We start from the raw sequence: 27987 nt of genomic DNA, 5'->3' as shown, positions 1-27987 counted from the left end.
GGAAGAGTCCCTTATGAAACCATCAGATTTTGTGAGAACTCACTCACTATCATGAGAACAGCATGAAGGTAACTGCCCCCATGATTCAATTACCTCCTGCCGGGTCCCCACACCCCACGACACTTGGGGATTATGTGAACTACAATTCCAGATGAGATTTGGGTGGGGACACAGTCAAACCACATCAACACCACTTCATGAAAATTTACTGCAACCTAAAAAACAGTAAGCTCTCTTTTTTGTCTCAGTCCATGGCACCTATCCAGATGGAAGAAGGCCCAGAAACTCCAGGGCCATGAGAACCACAGCAAGAGCCATATCTGCAAGAACCAGGAGTAACTAGATGCTGGGATAATACTGGTGACAGGCATCACAACAAATGTCACCCATGTGATGTGGGAAGGTTGGCATGAGGCACCCCACATCAAGAGGAAACAGCAGCTTCTGCCCCACTGCTAATCTTACAAACCTTGGTCAGTGAACACACAGATCAATGGTACCAAAACAAAGCTAGAGCTGCCATCATTGATGGTGACTGGGCAACTAAAAAGTTCTAGGGGGCTGGGCGCAGTGGCTCACGCCTGTAATCCCAGCACTTTGGGAGGCCGAGGTGGGCGGATCACGAGGTCGCGAGACCGAGACCACCCTGGCCAACATGGTGAAACGCCGTCTCTACTAAAAATACAAAAAAAAAATTAGCCGGGCATGGTGGCAGGCGCCTGTAATCCCAGCTACTTGGGAGGCTGGGGCCGGAGAATCGCTTGAACCCAGGAGGCGGAGGTTGCAGTGAGCCGAGATCGCGCCATTGCACTCCAGCCTGGGCAAAAAGAGTGAAACTCTGTCTCAAAAAAAAAAAAAAAAAAGAAAGTTCTAGGGGAGAGAAAGCCCCTGAAGCAGTCCATCATCACAAAGACAAAATTCTTCAGCAGAAGAGCCAAGGAGAAGAGTGAAGGCATATGTATGTGGAGGGGAAGGGGTCTGTGTCCTGCTGGACTGAAGCCACAAGAAGTTGACTAAGTAATAATAAATGCTTTGAAAGATATTACCAGCACAAGAGATTAGCTGTTTTCCAATGCCCTGTCACATCTTGTTTTTTACTGACATATAATAATTGCACATATTTATGGGGTTCAGTTTGATGTTCTGACACATGCATACATTGCGCAATGATCAAATCATTGTAATTAGCACATCCATTACCTTAAACATTTATCATTTCATTGTCATGAGAACACTCAGAATACTCTCCTGTTAACCTAAGAAGGTCACCTCTGTGCATGTTCTGCCCTCCACCTCTCAGTTTCAATTCTCTGAGCTCCAGTGATTAGCCACTGATGTCTCATCAGTGAAGAGCAGCTTCCAGGTTAGGTGTGATCATTCTGTACAAACTGTTCCACAACTGATCATTACTGGGTGGAAAATTTCCAGCATCTTCCTGATCTTTCTCTAATTAGGTGCAGAGCATGTGAGCTTTCTTCTCTCTTGAATCTTCTTCCCTGCTCACCATGTTGGTCAAATCCTGTATCTTCTTCAAAATTATTCTGACATCATCTCTTCCCATAAACATTCTCTCATCCTCCCAAGGAAAATTAGTCATTCTATTTTCTCCAAAACCCCTATACTTTTACAGTACACATTACTATTTGCATCTAATGCCCTGTATCACACATATTTACTTACACAATTGACTCTGCTTGTTTTCTTGAGGGAGCCAATTTTATCCTATTCAACTCTGTCACTTTAGGTCAGTGGTTCTTCACCCTGAATTCACAATGAAATCACCTGGGGAGGTTTAAGAAATGCGGATGCCTTGAAGAAACCCCAGGGGTTCTGACTTCATTAGTCAAGCGTTTGTGCATTAGAGTGGGTTTTTAAAAGTAGATAGCTTTTGAATGTGACAGATAATCCTAATACATAACCAAGGTTGAGAGTCACTGCCCTTTTTCCTAGCATAGGACTTGATGTATTAGATTCTTTGCCATGTAACTGTCTCATGTGTCTTACGTTCAATGCTCTTAACCTTTAGCAAATTTTCCCCTACAACTGTTATTAGGATGAGTCACCAAAATATCACTTGTCCCTGAAAAACTTAACAAACCTTTGAAATGGAAGTCACTATCCATCAGTGCTGTAGGGTCATAACAACACTTAAGAAATAGCTCCTCCTGAAGTTAACTTCATTATTTAACTGTTAGCTTTATTATTTTTGCATGAAGCCCACACATACCCTGAAAGATACTCTGTGGTCCAGAAACGGAACTCTAAAACAACAACGAACTTGACAGGCACTTCCCGGAAACTTCGAATTCCCCACACTCTGTCACCACCAGCCATGGAATCCTAAGACTGTTCAAACTGCTTTCCTGTAATCCCACATAAGAGGAGATCATTGTTGGCAAGAGGGCTGCACTGGTATCTGTGTGAGGTTTCCCCTTTTGTTTGGTTTTGACTTGGAGAAGATTTTCCATTGTGATGTTTTTACATCAGGTAGAGGATGGTATAAGGTGGAAGCCTGTTGGGAGACCTTTGGCATATTTCTGAGTTAACATGGAAGAAAAAGAACTTTGAACAGTTTTCATCCTAATGACACATTCAGAGTTTCCCCCATCAGCCCCTCCCCCTCAGTGATTTGATCATCTGGAAACAAATTGGGGATGCTTTGCCATTAATGATGTTGACCTCATTTGCTTCCTCGACCATGAGTGAGGAGTCCCACCCTGATTTTCTTTTCCCTAGTTTGACCTGGAGGCCAGCTGTCATTCCACCTGTGCCTGTTTCTACATATTTTAATATTCAGGCAAGGGTTAGACTTAATAAGAGCAGACAGATTCCCTCTTTATTATTTTGAAAGCCATATTAACCTGGTCTAGGCTGACCTTATAAAAGCTGCAGTGAGAGCCTTATAATGTAGGCCACAGCCATCCCTTCCTTGAAAATGTCTTCCCTGATGCTAATAACCCATCACTTTAAATTAGTTCTTTAGGATTTAGGGCAGCTAGTTTACAGCCAGACACCTGCCTCATCCCCACTGGTAATAGCATCCACCTTCCAGGGTCAGAATGAAGTCCTAGAAACAGGGGGAATATGATGCAATTCAGCCCATGTTATATTACAGGTATGGACAGCGAAAGGGCTAATTATGGTTAAGCAACATGGAGTATCAGTTTTGGGGAGGAATGTGGAGACCAGTGCTCCCCAAAGAACAGGGTATCAAGGGTTCTTCTTGAGCATTAAGGGGATAGACTTGTTATTTTAAAAAATGGAAGACCCAGGCCAGGCTCGGTAGCTCACACCTGTAATCCCGGCACTGTGGGAGGCCAAGGCGGGCAGATCACCTGACATCAGGAGTTTGAGACCAGCCTGGCCAACATGGTGAAACCCGATCTCTACTAAAAAAATACAAAAATTAGCCAGGCATGGTGGCAGGCATGTGTAGTCCCAGCTACTCAGGAGGCTGAGGCATGAGAACCACTTGAACCTGGGAGGTGGAGGTTGCAGTTGAGCAGAGATCCTGCCACTGCACTGCAGCCTGGGCAGCAGAGCAAGACTCTATCTCAAATAAATAAATAAAATAAAATAAAATAAAATAAATGATGGAAGACCCAAAGAGACAATACAGAGTGTTAATAGTGTATTTGGCCATTTTTGCATTGCTACAAAGAAATACCTGAGACTGGGTAATTTATAAGAAAAGAAACTTAATTGGTTCATAGTTCTGCAGAGTGTACAGGAAGCATAGCAGCATCTGCTTCTGGGGAGGCCTCAGGAAACTTACAAACATGGTGGAAAGTGATAGAGGAGCAGGCATGTCACATGGAAAAGCAGGAGCAAAAGAGAGCGATGGAGGAGGTGCTACGCCCTTTTGAACGATCAGATCTCACAAGAACTCACTCACTATTGTGAGGACCACACCAAGGGGGATAGTGCTAAGCCATTTATGAGAAACCACCCCCATGATCCATGATCTAGTCACCTCCCACCAGGACCCACCTCCAACACTGGGGATTACCATTCAATATGAGATCTAGGTGCGGATGCACATCCAAACCATATCAAATAGTAATTAAAAGTAGCAGATGGCAAGCATTTTCCATGGCTCTTGGACTGTTTTAGGAGCTCTATATGCATTGTCCTCTTTGATCCTCATAATAATATTAAGAGGAAAGTACTACTATAATAGTAGTACTGATTTACAGATGGGGAAACTGAGGCTCGGGAAAGTGCAGAATTTACCTAGAGTCACACAGTCGAGAAATGGTGAAGCTGGGATTTGATGCCAAGGAATTTGACCCCCTCCCACCCCAAATGATGCTGTTGACCATTATGCTATACTGCCTTATTAACAGGGACCTGGTTATGCATTCTCTTCTTGAAAGGTGGAATCTTAGCACCCAAGACACAGTTTGAAGTCCTGAGTGCCAAGAGAGGTAAGGTAAGTTGCAACAAACACAAGCCTCACACATTGCCCCCGGCTGTCCTGGTTTCTTGGGCTGGACTCCACCATGTGACCATAATTTGATATCCATTTTAGGAATCATAAATATGGCCGAGAGTAGACTGGAGAAGATGTTTGCCCACTGGTCATATATGTCTGAGCACTGACAAATAAAAAGTATGCAACCCAGTCAATCAGAGGCAAAAGTAAGCAGCGATTTCAAGACTGCTTTCAGCCTCTTGAAGATAGCTCCATTGGCTGAACCACAATGCTAATCAAGCCAAGATTAATTAGTTTGGTGTAGTGTAGTGTGTCTCACCCTCAGGACAATTAACATTTTGGGCTGGGTCAAAAAATTTTTTTGAAATAGTCTTGCTTTGCCACCCAGACTGGAGTGTAGTGATGTGAGCATAGCTCACTACAGCCTCAAACTCCTGGGCTCAAGCAATCCTCCTACCTCAGCCTCCTGAGTAGCAGGGACTACAGGTGAGTACTACCATGCCAAGCTACTTTTTAAATTTTTTATTTTTAGAGATAGGGTCTTGCTATGTTGCCAAGGCTGGTTTCGAACTCCTAGCCTCAAGCAATTCTCCTACCTTGGCCTCCCAAAGTGGGCGGGATAATTCTTTATTACGCAGAGTTGTCCTGTGCCTTTCCAGATACTCAGCAGCATCCCTGGCCTCCAATCACTAAATGCCCATAGCACCCTCTGCCCCAGCTGGGACAACCCAAAATGTTTCCAGACGTTGCTAAATATCTCCTGGGTGGGGTGGCAGGGTATCAACACTGCAATGAGAACCACAATATAGCTCTCAAACTATCTCAAACTTTAGTGTGCATCAAAATTATACCAGGGGTTGATAAAACAGAGGTTTCTGGCCCTATCCCCATAGTTTCCAAGACATTGGTTTTAGGTCAGTTCTAAGAATTTGCATTTCTAGAAAGTTTCATGTGGCGCTGATGATGCTAGCCTGGGAACCACCCTTTGAGAACCACTGAGATAATCCATTTTGTTATGTAGTCAGAGCTACACATATTAATCCTGGAAAGGAACAGAAGAGACAGTGTGAATGACTCGGATGCCATCTCTCACTTGCTAGGAAAAGAAAGGCTCTGTCTTAGACTTTCTGTCGAAGAGTCCAGGAGTGGAAAAAAGCTGCAGTTACATTAAAAAGACGTGAATTTAAGCCCATAACAAAAAACTGGATGAGTTATTTAAAATCTCAAACCCTCAATTTCCTAACCTATGAAATAGAGCTAAGAACAAGTGACATTTTATTTACACTGGATTGTTGGTGGCTCAAAGAAATACTGAAATAACAATCCCAAAATTTGATCACCCTCAGAACACACTACAATTTCTTACCACATCCACCCACCACTTGAAATTAATACTTCTTTAAACTAATTCAGTAAAATAAGTGGGAAAAAAATCTTAATTATCTACTTTATTATAAGAAATATCTGTAAAAATCATCATTTTCACTTGCTAATTATGTTTTCCCTAATATGCATTAAAATAACTATTAAAAATTTCCATGTATCAGCTAAAACTATCCATATCTCTTGTGGCTCACGTTCCACACTTTGGAGGACACTGAGATATTTATGAGGGAGATTTAGATATTGCAAAGTGTTGTACAAATTCAAGGTGTGGTCATCAACCTTGCCTGGGCAGGGTAGATGTTGTAATTGTCTAGAAAGTGAGCAAATGGTGACATCGAGGTGGCCCTCCCTGGTGTAAACCAGTGCAGCAAGCATATGTTCTCCTTCCGCTCTTGAAGCTTGGCTGTATATCAGAATGAGCCACTTGAACCTGTTATCCTATCACTTTTGGTCTTTGAGAGCTCTGCCTAATACACTTTCATACCATTTCAAATGGGAGACAGTGAATTAAAAGGGGAGAGCAAACTGGAGCCAGTAGGAGTGTACTTAACACTAACAAGATCCACCTGAGTTTCAGTTATTTCTCTTGTAGTTATCAAAACAGGTCTTCATCCAGAAGAGAATCATCAATGACTTTAGCACAATACCTCCTGAGGACTTCACCCCAGAGCTTTGTCAGTGTTGGCAAACTAAGCCTTCTCTGTCTGTCTGTGGTCATGCGGCTTTTTAGTCTCATGTCTTCTTGGAACTGGCTCAGGTCCTCAGCCAACTGCTTCTCATTTTATTTTTTGCTTTTTGGGACAGAGTCTTGCTCTGTTGCCCAGGCTAGAGTGCAGTGGCGTGATCTCAGCTCACTGCAACCTCTGCCTCCTGGGTTCAAGCGATTCTCCTGCTTCAGCCTCCTGAGTAGCTGGGATTACAGGTGTGCTCCATCGCACCTGGCTAATTTTCGTATTTTTTTAGTAGAGACGGGGCTTCACCATGTTGGCCAGGCTGGTCTCAAACCCCTGATCTCAAGTCATCTGCCTGCCTCGGCCTCCCAAAGTGCTGGGATTACAGGCATAAACTATCACTCCCAGCCTGCTTTTCATTTTAAATCTGTGGTTCTCCCCTCTACACATATTAGACTCACCTTAGAATATTTTTGGAAAATTAATGCATGGGCCCTACCCCAGATTGATTAATGCATGGACTCCACCCCTGAGGATGGAACCTAAACGTAAGTATTTTTAAAGCACCTCAGGTGATCCAAACGTATATCCATGGTGAAGAACACTGTTTTAAAGGAAGGAGAAAAAGTCCCCAGATACTTGAGATTCCTGTAACCGAATGACTTCTTTTTTTTAGAGACAAATCAGCACCAATTTTAGTTCTAAGAAGAAGGAAATGCCCTTTCCCCTTTGACCTCATACACTGACTTTTTCTCCGCCCCAATGGCAACCCATTCTTTTCCACATCTAGGCTCAAAGAAAGGAACAAACGAAGCTTGTTGAGTACCTAATACTATAACCTGCCCCAGGTTTTATGAAGTGTTTACTTCAACAAACACTGTTCTAAGGGTTTTACATGAAATTCGCTGGATCCTCATCATGAGTAAATATTATTATAAATTTTCTTATAAAGGAGAGCTATTAGGTTGTCCATCCAGCACAACCACAACTTCTGGAATCTCTCTTAACGTTTTTTGGAGAACACCTCGCTCCCTCCATCTACAAGGTTCTAGTGGGAGCCGCCATTTTGGTACACCACCACTCCCAGTCTTTAGACGCAGATAATTGGGCTAGAAATAAATGCACAAGATTTAGTTAGGCTAATTAACTTCTTCACTGAGAGCCCAGAGTTGAGAGGGGCAGAGAGAGAAAACGAGAAAGGGATAGGAGAAGGTGAGAGAGAAAAGATCTTCTGCAGTCATGTGACTAGTCTAGTTAAATATAAGGTAGCGGTGTCAGCAGTCAGTATTTTTCTTGTATGTGTAGGTAGTAAAGGAAGCTAGTCTGCAATGAGCAAGAAGAATGAAGCAAACACACTCAGAGAAGTTCATATAACAGATAAAGTCCACACGGAATTTCAGTTCCTATTTATCCCTGTTCACCCCTGACACTCAGATCTGCTCTTGGCCTCGGTAAGAAACCTCAGTATCTTATAATAAATTCCCCCTTTTTTGCTTAAACAAGGCTGAGTGGGTTTCTGTTACTGGCAACCAAAAGAACTTAAATTAATATGACCATATGTAGGATATGGGGAAGGAGTTCAAAAAAGTATAAGACTTTGGCAGATGCTCTATAGGAATGGAATTTACAATTCAGGAAACGTGATAGAAAAATCTAAGATTTGGAGTCAGACACAGGGCAGCTCCAAACTCTCACTCAATAGGCTGTGTCATCTTGGATAGTTATTTTACCTCTGTGAACCACAGGCTTTTCATTTGCACAAAGGATACCAATATTTCATGTGGCTGTTGGGAAAATTAAACACTAGTATACTGCCTGGCACTTCAGGGGGGCCTCAATTAATAAGAATTCCTTTCCCTGTCTTAAAACTAGATCCCCAGGAATGAAGAGAAGAGGCTTCTGAGAGCTTGCCCAGTAAGATCATAGACCCAAGCATGAATGGGTTTTATGTGATCATAATCCCCTCACCTTTCCCCTTGCTCAGGAAAAGAGGAGACACACCATCATATAACCTAAAGAGTCCATTTCCACACTTCTGACTCCCTGCAACCCAAAGAGCATCAGAGCAGCCAATTAAGATGTTTTATTTTAAAAGTTCTCAGTGAAGGAAAGTGCAGAGAAGAGGTCACAGAACTTGGAGTTGAGAAAAAAATTAAGAAAAAAAGTTCACTGGAGCATGTACTCCGAACGTGTCTTATTCTAAAATAAAAATTGTTTTAAAAACTGGGTTACTGAATTGAAATTCATCAGGATCCTCATTAAAAGTATGACTTTTCCTCATATGAATCCCCAAGAAGAAGAAAGGCATTTTTTTGGAGGTCATAGAAAAAAAATTGGCTTTGGAGCCAGACAGATTCTGGGTTTAGATTTTGGCTTTGCCTCTTGTTAGATGAGTGACCTGCAGCAAGCCATGTCCCCTGTTCCAGCACCAGTTAATCCCCCCACTATAACATAGACCTAAAATGCCTAATGAATTGAGTTGATAAAGGAATTAAATAAGATTCTTGTAATGTGCCTATGTAGTGCCGAGCACTTATTAGCATATGCTCAATAAAAGTGGTCACAGCTCCTTTCCATACCCCATAAAGTTTTAGTATGGCCCTAAAGAACATGATGATAAGACACAGTCCGGGGCAAGTTTCACTTCTGATTTGATGACCCTGTGAAACTTACTTAACTTTTTAGACCTCCAGTTTTGTAAATAAAATATAAAATCCTAAGCTCCCCAGCTGACTAAACAGACCCCCTCTTGGCCAAGGGGACCCCAGAGAAAACCTGAAAAACTGAGTTCCCACCATGACAGAATAGGAGGTCAAACATGCCTCATGACATCCCCTCTGTTTTGCAGTTTGGACACAACAATTAACCAGAGTGAATGTTCAAAAAGCAATCATAAGACTGATAGAATGGATTATTTGTGGCAATAGATATCAAATTATAAACAGGACCTAAATCCATGCCAGGCAAAAGTTAAGTCACACACCCCAAAAGGTCAGTCTGGATTGTACTGTGTCTTGCTCTTGCAACCCAACCCTGGCATAGCATGCCATGATGATTAGCTGACTTTATCGTAACTTAAACATTCCTTTCTGCTGACTCCAAGTTTTTAGACAAAGCTTTGTTCCTTTAATCATTTGCAAATTAAAGGATCTCCAAACCCACCTATGACCTGTAAACCTCCACTTCAAGATATCCCACCATTCTGGGGCCAATGCATAATCTCCATGCCTTGATTTATGACTTTGCTTGTAACTTCTGCTTCCCTGAAATGTATAACACAAAGTTACAGTCCAACTGCCTTGGGACCACTTACTCAAGGCTGCTTCGGTTTGTGTTTTCCCTGGGCTGCAGTCATGCATATTGGCTCAGAATAAACCTCCTTGCAATATGTGACAGAGTTTGTTTTTTTCCACCAACAGTTTCCTTCTTTGTTAAACAGAAAAAACACCACCAACCTGTAGGGCATCCTGTGTTTCCCCACCCACATCTACTTCCCTTTCTTTCTTCCTCATAGAAGCATGATTTTCTTCAGGCAGCACCATTCCCTGGTAGGCAGATTCTTGTGAGAGGCCAACCCCACCCACAGCTCCAGGTAACCTTATTGATCTGGAGGAAATTCTATTCTCTTGATTGGTTCAGGAATGGGCATGTGACATACTGCAGCCAATGAGACAAGAGCAGAAGCTTACTACAGACTTTTGGGAGTCTAGTGCTTGGCTGCCTGTGTTTAAATATCACCTTCCAACTGGGTGCAGTGGCTCACACCTGTAATCCCAACACTTTGGGAGACCAAGATGGGTAGATCACTTGAGGTCAGGAGTTCGAGGCCAGCCTGGCCAACATGGTGAAATCCCGTCTGTACTAAAAATACAAAGAAATTAGCCAGGCGTGGTGGTGCACACCTGTAGTCCCAGCTACTCAGGAGGCTGAAGCAAGAGAATCACCTGAACCCGGGAGGCAGAGGTTGCAGTGAGCCGAGATTGTGGCACTGCACTCCAGCCTGGGTGACAGAGTGAGACTCCATCTCCAAAAATAAATAAATAAATAAACAAATAAATAAATAAATAAATAATCACCTACCAGCTCTGTGTCCTTAGGGAGATTACTTGATCTCCCTGAACTTCATTTTCCCCATATGTAAGATTGAGATGATTATAACTTCTGTTTTATAGGGTTCTTCTGTGGATTAAATTTAAATATGGTAAGCACTTAAGACTGTGTCTGGCACATAGGAAGTGTTAGCTATTGCTTTTATAGTGGCTGCTGTTGTTTCTATCAATTGTTGGTAGCAATGACAATAAGTATGATGGCATCCGTGATAAGAGCTAATCATTTTTTTGTGCCCTTACTGGGATATTTGGGTTCACTGTGACAACACCACCTACCTATAGCGTACCCTAGGCACCTTGTTTTTGCCCACCCAGAACCACTTCCCTTTCTTCCTTCCTTACAGAAGAAGCATGATTTCCTTCAGGCAGCACCATTCCCAGGTCGGCAGACGCTTGCGGGAGGCCAACCCGACCCTCAGCTCCAACGGTGACCTGATTGGTCTGGAGAAAATCCCATCCCCTCCATTGGTTCAGGAATGGGCATGTGGCACAACTTTAGCCAGTGAGACAAGAACAGGAGCTTGCTAGAGACTTCTGGGAAAAGTTTTCTCCAGGAATCTCTTTTCCATTTCTGAATGTTGTCTGATCTCCACATGATGCCTGGGACTATTTCACCCACTTCATGACTAGCCTATGGGTAAAGCCAACACTGAGTAAAGCAGAGAAGAAAGATAAAAAGAGCTTCCTGGAGCCTTGTATCATCATTGATGCCCTGAATCAACCTCCACTGAAACTTGCCTTACCTGTGAGTTTCCTGTTGAAGGCAGTAATGAATAACCTCTCATTTAAGTCAGCTGGGGTTGCAATTTCAATTATTGTATCCAAAAGTATCCTAACTGATGAGAGTTAATTAAGTTACCACATGTAAATCGCTTGTCCCAGTCAAACCTGGGACCCCAGTAAGGGCACCAAAAATGATTAGCTCTTAACACAAATGCCATCACACCAGCAATAATAAAAACAACAGCAGCCACAATAAAAGTAACAGCTAACACTTCCTATGTGCCAGACACATATCTTAAGTGCTTACCATATTTAAATTATTTAATTTTCACAATAACTCCCCCAATCTTACGGATGGGGAAAACGCAGTTCAGAGAGGTCAAGTAGTCTTTCTGAGGTCACACAGCTGGTAGGTGATATTTAAACCCAGGCAGCCAAGTACTAAAGTCCATGATACGAAAAAGAAGATCACAAAGAAATTTTATTTGACCTTCTGGTTTGGCCTCCCTTTCTCCCTCTAGCTGCTAAACAAAGTCAAGGCAAATTAGCAGGGTCCCTGAGGAGCGATCACCATGAGCTGGAGAGGGGACCGATTTTGAAGTCAGACATGTATGAGCAATCTCAAGTAAGATGCGTAATCCCACCGGGACTGAATTGCTTACCTGTGAAATGGTGGGGGCGGGCAGGGAATACTCACCTCTTAAAATTATTATAAGGATTTAGAACAATTCATGTTCAGTGTGTGGCACAGAGCCTAAATGAAAGCTATTAAAGATGAATTATCACAGTACTCGAGCAGTTTCATACCTTTCTCCCATCTACCAGCTGCCTGCTTTGTCTCATTTAGTGATGACATGAAGAAGAAGAAAGACTTAAGGAGATTGAATGCCAACCAAATCGGCAGTTAACGCTTGAATTTAAATCCCCTTTTCTGCTCTCCCCTCTCAGGAGTCTGATGATAACTCCCTTCCAGGGCTTCATTTCATAACCTGGGCCAATATGACTCATTATCTCCCTGTCAGCGCGAAGAGAATAAAAACCAGTCGTCATTACCAACTTATCCCTGCTCTGAATAGAAAATGGGATGGAGGAGAAGTGAATCCCCTGTATAGGTTGTTAACCCCCAAGAACAAATTCAAGGATTCTGGGACAAGCTCAGCCCTGGATCAGGCTGCAAATGTCCACACGCTTCTGGGTAACCTCAGGTGATAACCTTGGAAAGAGGGGGATACAGGGATAAGAGCAGAGGAAACACAGCTGGAGGAAGTAAACTTTGGCAAAACTGAATGGAGCATGGTGTTGACAGCCACGAATCACACCAAACCAGAGCAGAAGTTCCAGATTCAGACTGACCTGGGCTTGAATCCAAGCTGCTGCCCAGTGGCTGTGGGCAGGTTGCCTAATCTCGCTAAGCCTCAGTTTTCTTGCCAGTATAATGGAATAACACTAGGGGTGTGTGTGTCTGTGTGTGTGTGTGTGTGTGTGTCTGTGTGTGTGTGTGTGTGTCTGTGTGTGTGTGTCTGTGTCTGTGTGTGTGTGTCTGTGTGTGTGTGTGTGTGTGTGTGTGTGTGTGTATGCTAACTAAAATATGACTATCCTCTGAGAGCAGTTAATGTTTTTACCTCATGTGCCGAAAGTTGGGAAAGTGTCCCCCTTGCTTCACTTGGCTGCCTCTTGACAATTTCTTTTCCTTCCTGCTTCCAACATTTCAGTTTCTTGCAAGGCCATGCCAAACCTTCACCATCCACAATCCTGCTTTCAGAGTCTTCTGCTGATCTCCCAGACACTCACTCTTTCATTCCCTGAAGATTCCAGCACCTGGATCACTGCCTTCCCGTCCACTGCTATTCCTGTCTTCCATCCTCGTGACTCTAATATCCACATAAATTATCCATCCAATCCCCTCGCTTCTCAGCTCTTTTGCCCCCTACCTCCAAAAGTCTGATTTTCTGCCCCACCTCAGCCCCTTACTTACCTCATTACTCTGTAGGACTTTGAGTGCATCAGATCCAAGATCTCAAACCTAAACATTTCCTTCTCCAATTACACCCTCTTATTTTTCCCGCTCACCCTTGTGAGGCCCCTTCATCTGATCATTCTTCTCCACCAATGAGACATCTAATCCATGGTCCCCCATGACTACCTCATTACTCATCATCTCTTGTCTGCTGTTACTTTCTTCCCCACACAGTTTAGATTCAGAGTCAAGCACTATGTCATCTTACGTGGGGACACGTTTAACGCTCTTATCTCCTCTCCGTTTTGTTTCCCCAGGCAAGCCACGTCTAGATTAAACCCAGTACTTCACCCATTGTGTGCCTGAAGCCTAGGTAGCTCAGAATGATTGGAGAAAACATACACTAAGCTTCCTGGCCTCTCCTTACCCTGACCACAGTCCTGCTGAAAATCTCCGCTGTTTCCCTAGAAAGTTTGCCTTTCTATTTTTCCAAGATGACTACTTGGTGTCTTCTCTCCCTATCTCCAATGCTTCTCCAATCCTTAGAAAATTGATGACCATCCTCTCGTATAAGGACCTCTTCATCACCCCACCCTCACCCCCAAATACACAAGCCTCTGTGGGGACTAATTGTGACCTTCCCTGTTGCATTGGCTGGACTGTCTGTCTAAGGCCAACCCCTCCACTTGTGCAAAGCCCCTTCTTCTTCAAGGATTTCACTGCTTCAATTGTCGCCCATCTCTTCTGCATCAATTTCCCCCTCTTTGTGGATTATTTCTGTAAGTCTACATGCATGCTACGGTAACTTTCAATTTTTTCATTTTTTTGAGACAGAGTCTCGCTCTATTGCCCAGGCTGGAGTGCAGTGGCGTGATCTCGGCTCACCGCAAACTCCGCCTCCCGGATTCACGCCATTCTCCTGCCTCTGCCTCCTGAGTAGCTAGGACTACAGGCGCCTGCCATCGCGCCCTGCTAATTTTTTGTATTTTTGGTAGAGACAGGGTTTCACCATGTTAGCCAGGATGGTCTCAACCTTCTGACCTCGTGATCCGCCCGCCTCAGCCTCCCAAAGTGCTGGGATTACAGGCGTGAGCCACCACATCCGGCCCACAGAATCTATTCTTATCAAGATGGCTAATAACTTCCAAGTTGCCAAAATTAATTATTAATTTTCAACCCTCTTCTTACAAGAATTGTCAGCAATCTTTGACACATTTGACCACATCTCCCTGTGTGAAAACGCTGTGACCCTGACTTTAAAGATGCCACAGTCTTCTTCAGGGGAACTCTCCTTCAGTCTTTTTTGCTGGATCTTCCTCATATATCAACCTCTAAGTGCTGAAATGTTCCAATGTGTAGTCATTAGCCTGACCTGTCTTCTCCCCTCTTCTCTTTTCCTTTCCTTTCTCCTCTCCCCTTATCTTTGCCTTCTAAAATCTTTCCCTAGATGACCACATCTATTCTTATTATTTTAATATCACCTATATGTTGATGATCCCAGAACTAATATCGCTTGCCAACCTTTCCACAATATTCTGCTTCCCGGCCGGGCGCAGTGGCTCCTGTTTGTAATCCCAGCACTTTCAGAGGCCGAGGCAGGTGGATCACTTGAGGTCAGGAGTTTGAAATCAGCCTGACCAACGTGGTAAAACCCCCCTCTCTACTGAAAATACAAAAATTAGCTCAGTATGGTTGTGTACGCCTGTAATCCCAGCTACTCTGGAGGCTGAGGCAGGAGAATTGGTTGAACTCAGGAGGCAGAGGTTGCAGAGGGCAGAGATTGTGCCACTGCACTCCAGCCTGGGTAACAGAGCGAGACTCCGTCTTAAAAAATAAATAAATAAAATTCTGCTTCCCACTCAACTCTCCAATTCCTAAGTCAAAATCTTCATGTAGACATCTGATGAGCATCTTAAATTTCTTAGGTCAAAAATAGCAATCTTGATTTCTCTGAGAAAACCCACTCCATGTCCAAAATATATGCTCAATCTGGCCACTTATTACTCCCTTCATTATAACTCTTACAGCCTAAGCCAGGGACCCACAAACTGTGCTCCTTGAGCCAAAGCCAGCCAGCAACCTGCTCTTGGAAAACAATCACCCTCGTTCATTTACTTATTCTCGACAGCTGTGTTTACACTATAATGGCAGGATTGAGTGGTTGTGACAGAAACCATTTGGCTCACAAAGTCTAAAATTCTTACTGTTTGGCTCCTTGCAGAAAAAGTTTGCTGCCCCCAGTCTAGGCCCCCTGTTGTTTCATGCCATGAGGCTGTCCTGGCCTCCTTCTTGGTAGTCTTTATTCCATAATTTCCCCTCTGCTGCACCCAGAAGCCAGAATAATGTTCTTAGGACACAAATTATATCTTACAACTCTCTTAATCAAAAAGCTCTAATTGTTCCATCATATTTGCAATAAAATGCCCACTCTGGTTCACGGCCTGCAAGACCTAAAATACTCTGGATCTGCTAACTACAGCTTCACTTCCTATAACTTTTCTTCTTACTCACCAGACCCCAGGCACTGAGCCTTTGTACTGTTCCTCCAATAGGCCAAGAACTTTCATCCTTCAGGGACTTTGCATTTTTTTTATTTTATTTTTATTTTTATTTATTTATTTTTTGAAACGAAGTCTCACTCTGTCACCTAGGCTGGAGTTCAATGGTGCAGTCTCGGCTCACTGCAACCTCCGCTTCTCAGGATCAAGTAAATCTCCTGCCTCAGCCTCCCGAGTAGCTGGGACTACAGGCGCGTGCCACCACACCCAGGTAATTTTTGTATTTTTAGCAGAGACAGGGTTTCACTATGTTGGCCAGGCTGGTCTCGAATTCCTGACCTTGTGATCCGCCGGTCTCGGACTCCCAAAGTGCTGGGATTAGAGGCGTAAGCCAGCGCACCTGGCCTGCGTTTGTTTTTCTACCTGCCTAAATAACTTTTCCTCTGCATATCCCTGTGGCTACTTCTTCTCATTATTTAGATCTCTGCTGCAGCATCCTCTCCTCCCCAGTGAGAATGGTATTTCTCCTTTGACAGGAATTTTATCTCTCTCATTGGCTGCCATGTCTATAGTACCCAGAACATTGTAGACTCTCAATATATCATTGTGGAGTATAAAAACAAACAAGTGAGCCCCAACATAGACGTAAGCATAAAGAACTGTGAACACACAAAGCGAGGGCACCCAGCACATCTCGGCATTGCGGAATGATTAAAGCGACTAGCAAAGAAGAAGACACTGGAAGGGGAAGAAGGTGTTTCAGAAAGAAGAACAAAAATGTACAAAGACAGGAACCGTGAGAGAAGCTTGCACCATGTGCAAGTACAAGGCACATAGACTATACCATAGATATAGCTACAGATATAGATCAGGATGTGGAGGTGGAAATAGACATAGTTAGATAATAAAAGATTTTAACTGTCAAACAGTTACATCTTTTCTGAGGTCATTGAGAAGTTATTAATGGCTAAACAGAATAGTGGCGTGATCAGAAATGCTGGGATCTAACACTAATGTTGTCCTGCTACTCCAAATTCCACAGTCTTTCTCCTCCACTAGTTTCTCTGGACTTTCAGCATCAAGGATCTTAATTTGGTGTCTGGTTCTTGAGTGAAGTTTAACATGTTTCATAAGTCTGCCATACCAGCTCCACTTCTGGAATCTCATAATAAGGTAATGACCTAAAATCCTGGAAAACATATATGCACAAAAATGTTTAACATAGTATAATTTATACTAGAAAAAATAATTTAAGGGCCAGGTGTGGTGGCTCATGCCTGTAATCCCAGCACTTTGAGAGGCCTAGGGGGGCAAATCACTTGAGGTCAGGAGTTGAAGACCAGCCTGACCAACATGGTGAAACCCCATCTCTATTAAAAATACAAAAATTAGCCAGGCATGGTGGCAGGTGCCTGTAATCCCGGCTGCTCTGAAGGCTGAGGCAGAAGAATCGCTTAAACTTGGGAGGCGGAGGTTGCAGTGAGCCGAGATCACACCATTGCACTCCAGCCTAGGTGACAAGAATGAAACTTCCCTTCAAAAAAAAAAGAAAAAGAAAAAAATTTTAAAAAGAAAAAATTAGAATAAACGAAATATTTTATAGGGATGTAATGATTTGGAAAATTATGGTGTAACTACTTATTGTGGTATTATGCAGTCATTAACTGATGTATTCCTAGAGGAACAGAAGAAAGATTCGTGGTTACCAGGCACTGAGGATGAAGACGAGAGTTAATCGCAAAGGTTTACGAGGGAAATTTTGGCGGCCATGGGACTATTCTGTATCTTGATTATGGTACACGTTTGTCAAAATTCATAAAACTGTGCACCAAAAAGGATGAATTGTACCATATGTAAATTATATCTCAGAAACCTCAAGAAAACTTTAAACCTATGTTTCTGATTATGTTGAATGCCACGGGGAAATTTTAAAGTTATGCAATATGAAACAATATTAAGTAACATAAAAATTATGCAGAGAAAAAATACAAAAGAAACTGTGTCAAAATATTTTACCAATAGTAAATTATCTTTTGGACAGAGGAGAAAAATTGTGTTTTCTACTTTTTTCATCTTTTTTGTGTTTAATTTTGATGATGATAAAATAAGTAAATTTTGTTTTGAAAATATGTTAGACTGTTGAAGTTTCTCTAAACTTTCTTTCAATTGTTTTTGAGTTTAGGGTTCTTCAAACACCACAAACTGCTTTGCTTGTTTTCTGTGATCTACTAGAAAGAGTAGTGAAAACCAAGGACAGCTCCTGAATTTACTGGGGTGGCTTTAGCAGGGGCTTGGAATGGGACTAAAAAGCTGTCCCCTCTCATGGTCCCATGGCCTCAAAGCAATAGCTCAGGTCAGGAGACATGTTTTCTCTCAGATTGCTCTGTAATTGCGTGTCCTCTGCTGGTAAAATACACTTTCTAGTCCCTGCCTCTTTTCTCGGGCTTTTATAAACATGAGACATACAGAATACTTGGTAACAGTAAAAGAAAAATGGTATTATTATCCAAACACTTGAAGTAGACAATCTCTTCAAAGCCATTTCATAAATCACATCTTAGAGATTGTCATAAAATACATACAGCAAAGAAAAATAACAATTGCGTCCTGTGGAAAATGGATTTTAAACTTTCAACTAAGTTCATCAGAACCTTTTTTCCAAAGGCGATGTCTGTTTTTGCTTCCTAGTCTAAATGGTTAGGATGGACTGAAGTGTTGGTGAGGAGGCAACATTCTAATGAGGACAAGCAGAGAAACCAAGGAACAAGATGAAAAAGCTGTAATAAATTATGGATTTTGATAAATTGCCCCACACTGTAGCATTTCAATTACAGAAACACATAGTTTACACAAGTAATTACTGAAGAAATTACCACAGAAGCACATCCATTCATTGAATTATGAGGCATCAATTCTCTCCCCTTGATTGCATCTTCAGTTCCAAGAATGGCAATCACAGCTCCACACAAAACTTTAATAACACAATCTTTTTTGGATTAAAAAAACACTATTGGATGAGAAATATGTAAAGAGATGATAAGAAAAGGATGTAGATTCATATTGAGAAACAGAATGCCTTCAATGAGTTAATTGCAAAGCCAGAACTTTGACGATTGGAAGGTGATCACTCGAGGGGCCTGTTCTGAACATGAGTCCCAATGTTCTCTGAGGGTCTTTGGCAGCATGATGAGGGTCAGAAGAGATTATCTAGTGAGGATAAGGTCCAGCAACAAATGCAGTATTTTTCTATTTTTTTGAAATAAGAGTCTCACTCTGGCACCCAGCCTGGAGTGCAGTGGCATGATCACAGCTCACTGTAGCCTTGACCTCCCAAGCTCAAGAGATCCTCTTACCTCAGCCTCCCAAGTAGCTGGGACCACAGGCGTGTACCACCACACCCGGCTAAATTTTATATATATATATATATATACATATAAAGACAGGATCTCACTGTGTTTTCCAAGCTGGTCTTGAACTCCTGGCCTCAAGCAAGCCTCCTGCTTTGGCCCTCCCAAAGTTCTAGGATTACAGGTGTGAACCACTATGCTTGGCCCTAACCAATACATTCTGTTGATGTTAGCATGTCATGTGATAAGTCTAACCGGAAATTTAAGGGCTTTTAATCTAATATTTTTTGCTATTATTTTGAATAAAATCATGATTTGCTTTGATTTGACTTTCCAACTTTTATTTTAGGTTCAAGGGGTACGTGTGCAATCTACATGGGTAAATCGCATATCACAGGGGTTTGGTGTACAGATTATTTTGTCACCCAGGTAGTAAGCATGGAACCCAATAGGCTGTTTTTGAATCCTCATCCTCCTCCCACCTTCCACCCTCAAAATGGCCCTGGTATCTATCATTCACTTCTTTTTGTCCATGTGTACTCAGTGTTTGGGCACTTATAAATGAGAACATGCTGTGTTTGGTTTTCATGCTCTTGTGTTAATTCGCTTAGGATAATGGCCACCAACTTCATCCATGTTGCTGCAAAGAACATGATCCTACTCTTTTTTATGGTTGCACAGTATTCCATGGTGTATATGTACCATATTTTCTTTATCCAGTCCACTGTTGATGGACATTTTAGATGGATTCCATGTCTTTACTATTGTGAATAGAATACTGTGATCAACATACATGTGCATATGTCTGCCTTCATGATAAAGACTCCAAAAGCAACAGTCTTACTTTCAGTCCAGTGCTTAAATCCTTTCAACTCAGTGTCCAGTGTATACGTATACACACTGTGTGTATGTATACAGACATATGCATGTGCATACATGCATATACACACACACACACACACACACACATAAACCTCCTTATAGCAGACATTCTTGGTGCTCCCTCATATTCCCTCACTCTTATAACTTCAATGTAGACCAACCTAATTTGCAACTCCAAATTCAATGCCTGAGGACTTTCTTTGGCACCAAAGCAATTTGTCCACCCATTTGGCAGGCTAGAAGTGCAGCCCTCAGCCAAGGACTATCATGAGTTGATGTATAAATACCCCAGCTCCCTTTCCCATCACAGGGATAGCTCTGAGGTTTAGGGCCTACACTGTTTCTCAGAAATTTTCCCAGTGGAATTAAGCTTCAGGTGCTCTCAATTGCAATGAGTTTTAAAATATACTCTTTATTTCTGCCTCTTCTTTACTGTCTCATTCTCCACTCCCCTACTGATTTTTCCTGGGATCATCTCTAAAATACCTGACTTGAATCCTTATCTTAGGATTTTCTTCTGAACCCAAGTTTGGGGAACCCAAAGTAAGACATTCCTCATCCTTAAATTTAGGGTAATGATGCTCCCATAGTGAGCATTAACTGAGAAAAATGCAAGTAAAGTGTCAATCACAGTGCCTGGTTCAACTAGGTGATCATTAATACTTATTACTGCTATCCCCATTTTTGTTAAAGTACATTTCCTCACTATCTTCTGCTCTTACCAGGTTCTCGCCATCTCATTTGCTGTCTCTTTCCAACGCTGTGGCTTTCATCCCCAGCCACTAAAATGCAGGCTGACCAAAGGAGGACAGTAGCCCTGAAGGTGTTCGTTGGCATCAATCACTTGTGGCTTCTAAACAGACCTTCTACCCGGGTGTCCAGATTCCTCAGGAATCTTTGGGAAGCAAAATCAATGGGGAACTCAGTGGCGACAAGCTGTGTGTTATTTTTCTACATTGTAACTTTGCATCTGTGTTTCCCCTCCTGGCTGGAGCAGAAGCAGGAGCCACTTTGTGCTGTTGGGTGCAGGTTCTGGTGATGATGCTCAGAGAGTAAAGGTTATTGGTCCCAGACAAGCCAGTTTCCTCTCCAGGGGCCATAAACAGTAGTGGCTCCAGAATCCAAGCAAAAAGGTGAATGAGAAAAACAGAGTAATGTAGTACAGGATGAGTTGGAGAATGGGAACCCAGCCTAAAGAATTTTAAATTAAGATATTTAAAAACTGTGTGAGAGCCAAGAAATCCATATATAGACCCACAAAATATGCACCCCCGCCTTTGCCTGAACCCAGCCTTAACAGTTTACAAAGTTTTGTTGCAGTCTACAAACCATTTACGAAGCATTTGGTCCTCTTTACAATCTTGTTTGGTCCGCCAGAATTTATTATCAGAATCTCCATTTTAGAGTGCAAAGAATTGAAGACCTCAACATTTAAATGACTCTTCTAAGAAAAGAGCACACAGTTAAAATGCATGAAATATCTGATTCTAACTACTGTGTTGTTTCTATGAACACACTCAAAGGTGGGGTTTTCGGGGACAGAATCTCCTTTGCAAGGTTGTGGAGGGCTGAATCACCCATGAACTCAACTCTTGTTGAAAAGGGAGAGTCCTCTAAAGACTGAGTATGATTCATGGGAACTCATCCATGTGAGCAGATCAGTCACTCAGAGAGGATAATAAACTCACAGAATAAACGATAAGAGGATATTTGACATGATGGCAGGACTTTTCATTCATGGGGTATACTGGGTCAAATGTTGCCCCTCAAATTTATGTCCATCCAGGACCTCAGAATATGTCCTTGCTTGAAAATAGGGTATTTGCTAGCATGATTAAGGTAAAGAGTGAGGTGAGATCATATTGGATTTTGGACCCTAAGCCCAGTGGATATCCTCATAAGAGACAAATAAAGACATACACGAAAAAGAGCCATGTGAAGACGGGGGCAGAGGTTGGAGTGATGCTGCCATAAGCCAAGGGACACCTGGAGCCCCCAGAAGCTGGAGGAGGCAAGAATTCTGCCCTTGAGCCTTCAGAGGTAGCATGGCCCTGCTGACGCCTTGTTTTCTGACTTCTGGCCTCCAGAACTGTGGGATAATATATTTCTGTTGTCTAAAGCCACTGAGCTTGTGGTCATTTGTCACAGCAGTCCCAGAAAACTATAACATGAGATGATTGCCTAGGTGCAAGGGGATGAGGACCTGCCATGCACCAGGCACTGAACTGTCACAACCATCCTGACATGGAATCATCAGAAAGCTCCTGTAGGACAGATAACATCGTGTTCGTTGTATAGGTGAGGAGCTAAGGCTCAGACAGGGTAAGTGAGTCACTCAAAATCACACAGCCCCTAGAGGGCAGAGCAGGGATAGATCAAGCTCACAGCTGTGTTTTCAATCAGTGCTGAGTTGAAGTGTGATTGTGGGACTCACAAAAAATAAGCATGCTGAATACTCTACACTGAATGAGCTATCCTTTCTGTTCTGTTGCCTCACCCCTATTTCCCAGGGACAGCAAAACGCACATGTGTTTCAATCCAGCCTCTTTGGACTACAAGTGGTGTAAGTTAACTTGCTTAAATCAAAATAAGCAACTGAACTCAATAGGGAGATTTGCTGTATTCATTGACTGACGAAATGAAAATTCAAGAAGTATTCCAACGTCAGGGATGGAGGTTTTGGGGCTTGAGCAGCATCAACTAAGAGCGTCTCTGTCACTTTCACCCCATAGGTTGGCTTTATTGACAGGCAGGTTCGAATGGAATCAATGGCCATCGACAGTATTGGGTTTACACCCTACTAGCTTAGCAACTCCGATAGGGATTTTAACCTTGGTCTGTCTGATTCCAGAGCTTGCCTTTGCCATTTTTACTGCAGCATACTGATTTCCAATGTTTTCTCCCTTTATTCATTCCGCAAATATTTTTTGAGCACCTACACTCTGCCAGGTGCTGTGCAAGATGCTGGAGATACAGCAGAGAACAAGACAGGTGAGGTCTCTGGCCTCCTTGAAAGCATTCTTATGCCTAAAGGTAGATAGGGTGTGGGATGCAGAGAAAATAAGATAATTATATACAGTACAATGTGGTGCAATGTTAGATGGTCATTATATAAACTGTAACAACAGAGAGGTGTGTTTATTTTCAATACAGTGGTCATGGGAGGGCTCTTGAAGAGGGGACATTGTATTTACACTAGAAGAGTAACTGACACATAGAAGACCTTGAAGAAATATTTGAATGACTGCATTTAATTCAGTTATCTGCACGAAACTATGAACTATGATGTCAGTTCATTATGATATCCATTTTATGGTCCAGTAAACTGAGGTCCAAGGAAGTTAAACAACCTGACCAAGACCACCCAGCATAAAACTGGGATCTGACCCCAGAGTCCTTGATCTTGAGCACTGTGATTTTGTTACCTCCCAGGGGCATCACTCCGCACACTCCCAATGCTGTTCCCACCAGTGATGCTCAAGTGTTCATGGCACCGTGGCCCCAGAAGCCCAGGAGTACAAATACCTCAGGCAAAGCTTGTACCAAAACAATTGCACATGCCTCCTCGCCTCCCAAATGCTGCTGCAGAGCCCACAGATAATGCTCACCTCTGAGTAGCATCGACCCTTCCTTCCCAAAGGCATCCATGGCGTCTACACCCCTGACAATGCTCCCTGACAGTCACCTAGAAAGCCCTCCCGATTAAGGATGAAACATATTTCAAATATCTAGCTCTTTTTCTGGGTAACTCTTGCTCAGAGAATTGCAGGGCTAGGCTTAAAATTTTCGGGCTCCTTGTGCAGCTGAACAAATAGAAACCCAGAAGGGGAAGTGACGTGCCTAAAATTTTACAGGGAGGAAGTAGCAACCCCATGGACATGAAAGTGTTAAGTGTAAAAGGTATGAGATTTAGAGTCAGGCAGTCTCCATTGCAAATTCTGGCTTAACACTTAACACCTCTTTGAGCATCTGCTAAGTACCTACTACCTGACTAAGCATATTATCTTATTTAACTCAATCAATAGCATGGTGCAGTATTAAATATACATAATAATATGTATCTGATCTATATATCTAGATATATGTAATATATGTATGTTTATCTATATATCTTATTGATAAGAAAACCTTAGCCTCAGAAGGGTAAAGTACCAGTTAATTCATAGTACAACCAGAATTTGTACCCCATTCTGACAGACTCCAAAGCTCTTGCTCTTAGTTTTTCAGTTTTTTGTTTTTTGTGGTTTTCTTTTTTTTTTTTTTACTCCCATGTTAATTGCAACACTTTTCACAAAAGCCAAGATAAAGAATCAACCTGTGTCCAACAATGAATGAATGGATAAAGAACATATAGTACATTTAGGCAATAAAATACTATTTGGCCACATAAAAAAGAGAGAAAATTCCTGTCATTTGCAGCAATGTGGATGAATCTGGAGGTCGTTTTGTTAAGTGAAATAAGCCAGGCACAGAAAGACGAATACCGCACAATCTCTCTCATATGTAGAATCTTAAAATGCTGATCTCTTACAAGTAGAAAGTAAAATAATTGTTGCCAGAGACTGGGAGTGTAGGAGGTTAGGGAAATGGAGAGATGTAGGTCAATGGGTACAAAGTTAGATAAGAGGAGAAAGTTCTGGTGTGCTATTGCACAGTAGGATGACTATGGTTAACAATATTTTATATAAGCAATGATAAATGTATTAGGTGATGGATATGGTAAATACCCTGATTTATTCATTGCACAATGTATACAGGTATTGAAACAGCACACTGTACCCCACAAACAAAAAATATATTCGTCATGGTTTGTGCAAAGTCTAGAGTGTAAGTATAAGATCTTTCAGAAAACCAATAGGTTGCTTTTATATTTAAGAAAAAAAAACTCTAATAGTAATAATTTTTTGCCAGCTATCTGGACACCCCTTAGGTCAGTCAAGTTGACACATAAAATTAACCACTACAGGTTATGAAGACAATAAAACAGGGTGATCTGTTAGGAAATTACTGTAGGAGTGGGAAGTATTTTAGATCGTGTTTACAAGGAAGTGTTAATATTAGAGCTGAAGCCGGGTGTGGTGGCTCAGGCCTGTAATCCCAGCACTTTGGGAGGCCGAGGTGGGCAGATCACAAGGTCAGTAGTTCAAGACCAGCCTGGCCAGCATGGTGAAACCCCGTCTCTACTGCAAACACAAACACTAGCCAGGCCTGGTGGCAGGTGCCTGTAGTCCTAGCTACCGGGGAGGCTGAAGCAGGAGAAATGCTTGAAGCCGGGAGGCGGAGGTTGCAGTGAGCCGAGATCTCGGTACTGCACTCCAGCCTGGGCAACAGAGCGAGACTTCATCTGAAAAAAAAAAAAAAAAAAAGGTAAAGAGTTGGGAATGCATTTTGCTTCAGCTTTGTGTTTTTTGTGCTAGAAAATAGAAAATCAGTTGTAGTGGAATAAATGAAGTAGTCGGAAAATAAGATGCAGGCTTCTCCAGAATGAGAGGTCTGGTGTTAATCTCTTCAGAGAAACCAAGAGCGAGGAGCTCAGGCTCTGCAGGGAGCTGGATCTGCTCTCCTGAAATTCATGAAATCCTCACCAGAGGGAGCCTCCCCGGTGGTTCCTCATCAGCCCAAGAATTAATATTAACCACATCCTTCCATTTGTGATTTCTTTTGACCTTGGAGGAAATGCCTTCCTGTCTACGTTCCGTTTGTATTTTTAAGCTTCTACCTAGGTGGGAAGGGCAGGTGTCACGATGCCATTTCAGAGGCAGCAACCACCAAGACATGGCAGTGGTCTTCATGCACCTTCTATGGCGTCGGGCTTTATGGCAAGTGCTTTTGTTATCTTAACTCTTTTCATCCCCGCAAACAACCCTGGGGGTAAATGTATTAATACCGCCATTTCGCAGTTGAGTAAAGTGAGGATAAAAACAGTAACAACTTGCTCAAGGTCACAACGGATGACGCTGCTATTTAAACCCAGGTTGGCTTTGAAAAGACTAGCCCAGGGGGTGGTGGAGCCTTGGGTGCTTTAGAATAATGAGATTTTTTTTTAAGTCGTATTTTTAAACAGTTTTTTTTTTTTAAGTGAGAATAGCCAGACCCACTTCATAAGGCCAGGCTAGCTCTCTTCACTTCTAATAATTGGCCTCTGTCCCAAGGGAGCAATTCTCTGTGGGAAGCAGAAGTTACAAAAACCACAAAAGGAGCAAAAGATGACCATGCTCAGGCTGTTGACTGTATCAGAGTTTCTCAACCTCAGGCGCTATTGATCTATTGGGCCAGATAATCCTTTGTTGTGCAGCCTGTTCTGTGCACTGTGGGATATTGAGCCACATTGCTGGCCTCTACACTCTAGATGCCAGTGGCACCCTCCATTTGTTGTGACAACAAAAAATGTCTCCAGACATTGCCAAATGACCCCTGGGGGACAAAATCACCCCTGATTGAGAACCACTGGACCAACCTGCTTTCTGAACACCTGCTATGTGCCAAGCATTGAATGATGTGTTTTAATTCACTTGCTCTTCCCAGCAACTCCATAAAGTAGGACTATTCATTTCCCCATTCAATAAGTAAAGAAACTGAGGCATCAAGAGGGTAGATTACTTGTCTAAGATGACACATATTTTTCAACCATCTTCTATTACCACTTCCAGTGTTAGCAACTACTATTGAACGCTCTATCTCACTCTACAATAGGCACTGTGCTTTACATGATCCGTTTTAAGTTTTACCACAATTCTCTGCAGTAGCTACCACTAACCACTTCCATTTTACAGGTGAGAGGACAGAGACCCACCTACCAGAAAGGTAGAGCAGCGATTCGATCTTGTGTCCATGTGACTTAAAGCCTAAGTGCTCACCAGGTCTAAAACACCACTACCATAGCAGAGAGAAAAGATTAGATTGGAACTCCAGAACCGAAACACATGCTTTCGTTTGAGCATTTCCTGGCTTGTGAGCCAGGCACAACGATTTTGAATAACTGAGTTGCTATTTTAAAAAAAAAAAATCGTGCAACTGAATTCTAAAGAAAATTTCTTGTGGCTTCATTGTTAAACCTTAACCATCCTTTCCCTGTGAATCACCACCAAATTGTTCACTGTGCTTTAGTTAGCGCCAATTAACTCCTTACAATTGAGCATATTTTCCACTATTACAGGGGCTGCATAAAATTTTCCAACTGGGGAGGCCCAGAAACATCAGAATCCAAACCAGATGATGATCCTCATCTCATTGTGACCAAAATAAACCAGTCATGGCTGTAAAGGATTACAAATAAAATCCTATTAAAATCTAGCATGCACCAGGTCCTCTAAAATAGCGCAAGACCACAACTTTGAGTGTTCTGGGAGAATATGCTTACTCTATTTTGGGGGGGAAGTAAAAAGTATAAAAAAAAACAACTAGCATCTATTCCTTTTTCCTCTTGGTGACAAAAAGCACAGGTTTTGGCTGGGCATCTTCTGCCTCTTACATACAGAGTCTCTTCCTCACCTCCAGGGGTGGGCTCTGATTGGCTTAAACCAAGCCACATACTTCAGGAAGCCATTCTGATTGGTTCAAACCTAATAAAATGTGAGCCAATGAGATAGGAGATCTATTTGCTAAAGATTAAAAAAAAAATCTTTCATGCCTACCTGAGATAACTACAGGGTATTTATTTTTATAACTACAGTCCGTATTTATTTTTGCTAATAAATACTCTATTATAAATTAATGAAAAAAATCACAGTAAAATCTCTGTGACACAAGAGCTCTCACATTTGTTTCCTTTTTTTTTCTTTTCTTTCTTTCTTTGACAGAGGCTGGAGTGCAGTGGCTCAATCTTGTCTCACTGCAACCTCTGCTTCCCAGGTTCAAGCAATTCTCCTGTCTCAGCCTACCGAGTAGCTGGGATTATAGGCGTGTGCCACCACACCTAGCTAATTTTTGTATTTTTAGCAGAGACGTGGTTTCACCATGTTGGTCAGGCTGGTCTCGAA

The 27987-nt window shown here is 42.4% G+C and overlaps 2 long non-coding RNA genes across 4 annotated transcripts in view; one reads left to right on the top strand and one right to left on the bottom strand.

Moving 5' to 3' along the window:
* The window catches only part of LOC116462543 (uncharacterized), a 241070-nt gene that overhangs the window by 204407 nt on the left and 8676 nt on the right, over positions 1-27987 (top strand). Inside the window, exon 5 of one of the 3 annotated variants that reach the window (XR_009211785.1) lies at positions 15933-16051. The exons of 1 other annotated variant lie outside the window; for it this stretch is intronic. This is a non-coding gene — a long non-coding RNA (uncharacterized LOC116462543). Of the gene's footprint in view, positions 1-8364; positions 8558-15932; positions 16052-27987 lie in introns of those variants that run through there. One more of the 3 variants, XR_009211783.1, reaches the window with a different exon arrangement.
* LOC131382372 (uncharacterized) overlaps positions 21032-27987 on the bottom strand; it is a 50403-nt gene continuing 43447 nt past the window's right edge. Inside the window, exons 2-3 of the long non-coding RNA XR_009211789.1 lie at positions 21338-21452; positions 21032-21052 (exon numbers count right to left, since the gene is read on the bottom strand). This is a non-coding gene — a long non-coding RNA (uncharacterized LOC131382372). The remainder of the gene's footprint in view (positions 21053-21337; positions 21453-27987) is intronic.

Source organism: Hylobates moloch, unplaced genomic scaffold (assembly GCF_009828535.3).
Source record: "Hylobates moloch isolate HMO894 unplaced genomic scaffold, HMol_V3 SCAFFOLD_23, whole genome shotgun sequence".
In the NCBI taxonomy this organism is placed as follows: Eukaryota; Metazoa; Chordata; class Mammalia; order Primates; family Hylobatidae; genus Hylobates; species Hylobates moloch.
Note: the sequence above shows the minus strand (reverse complement) of the source record. Positions and strands in the feature narration are given on the sequence as shown.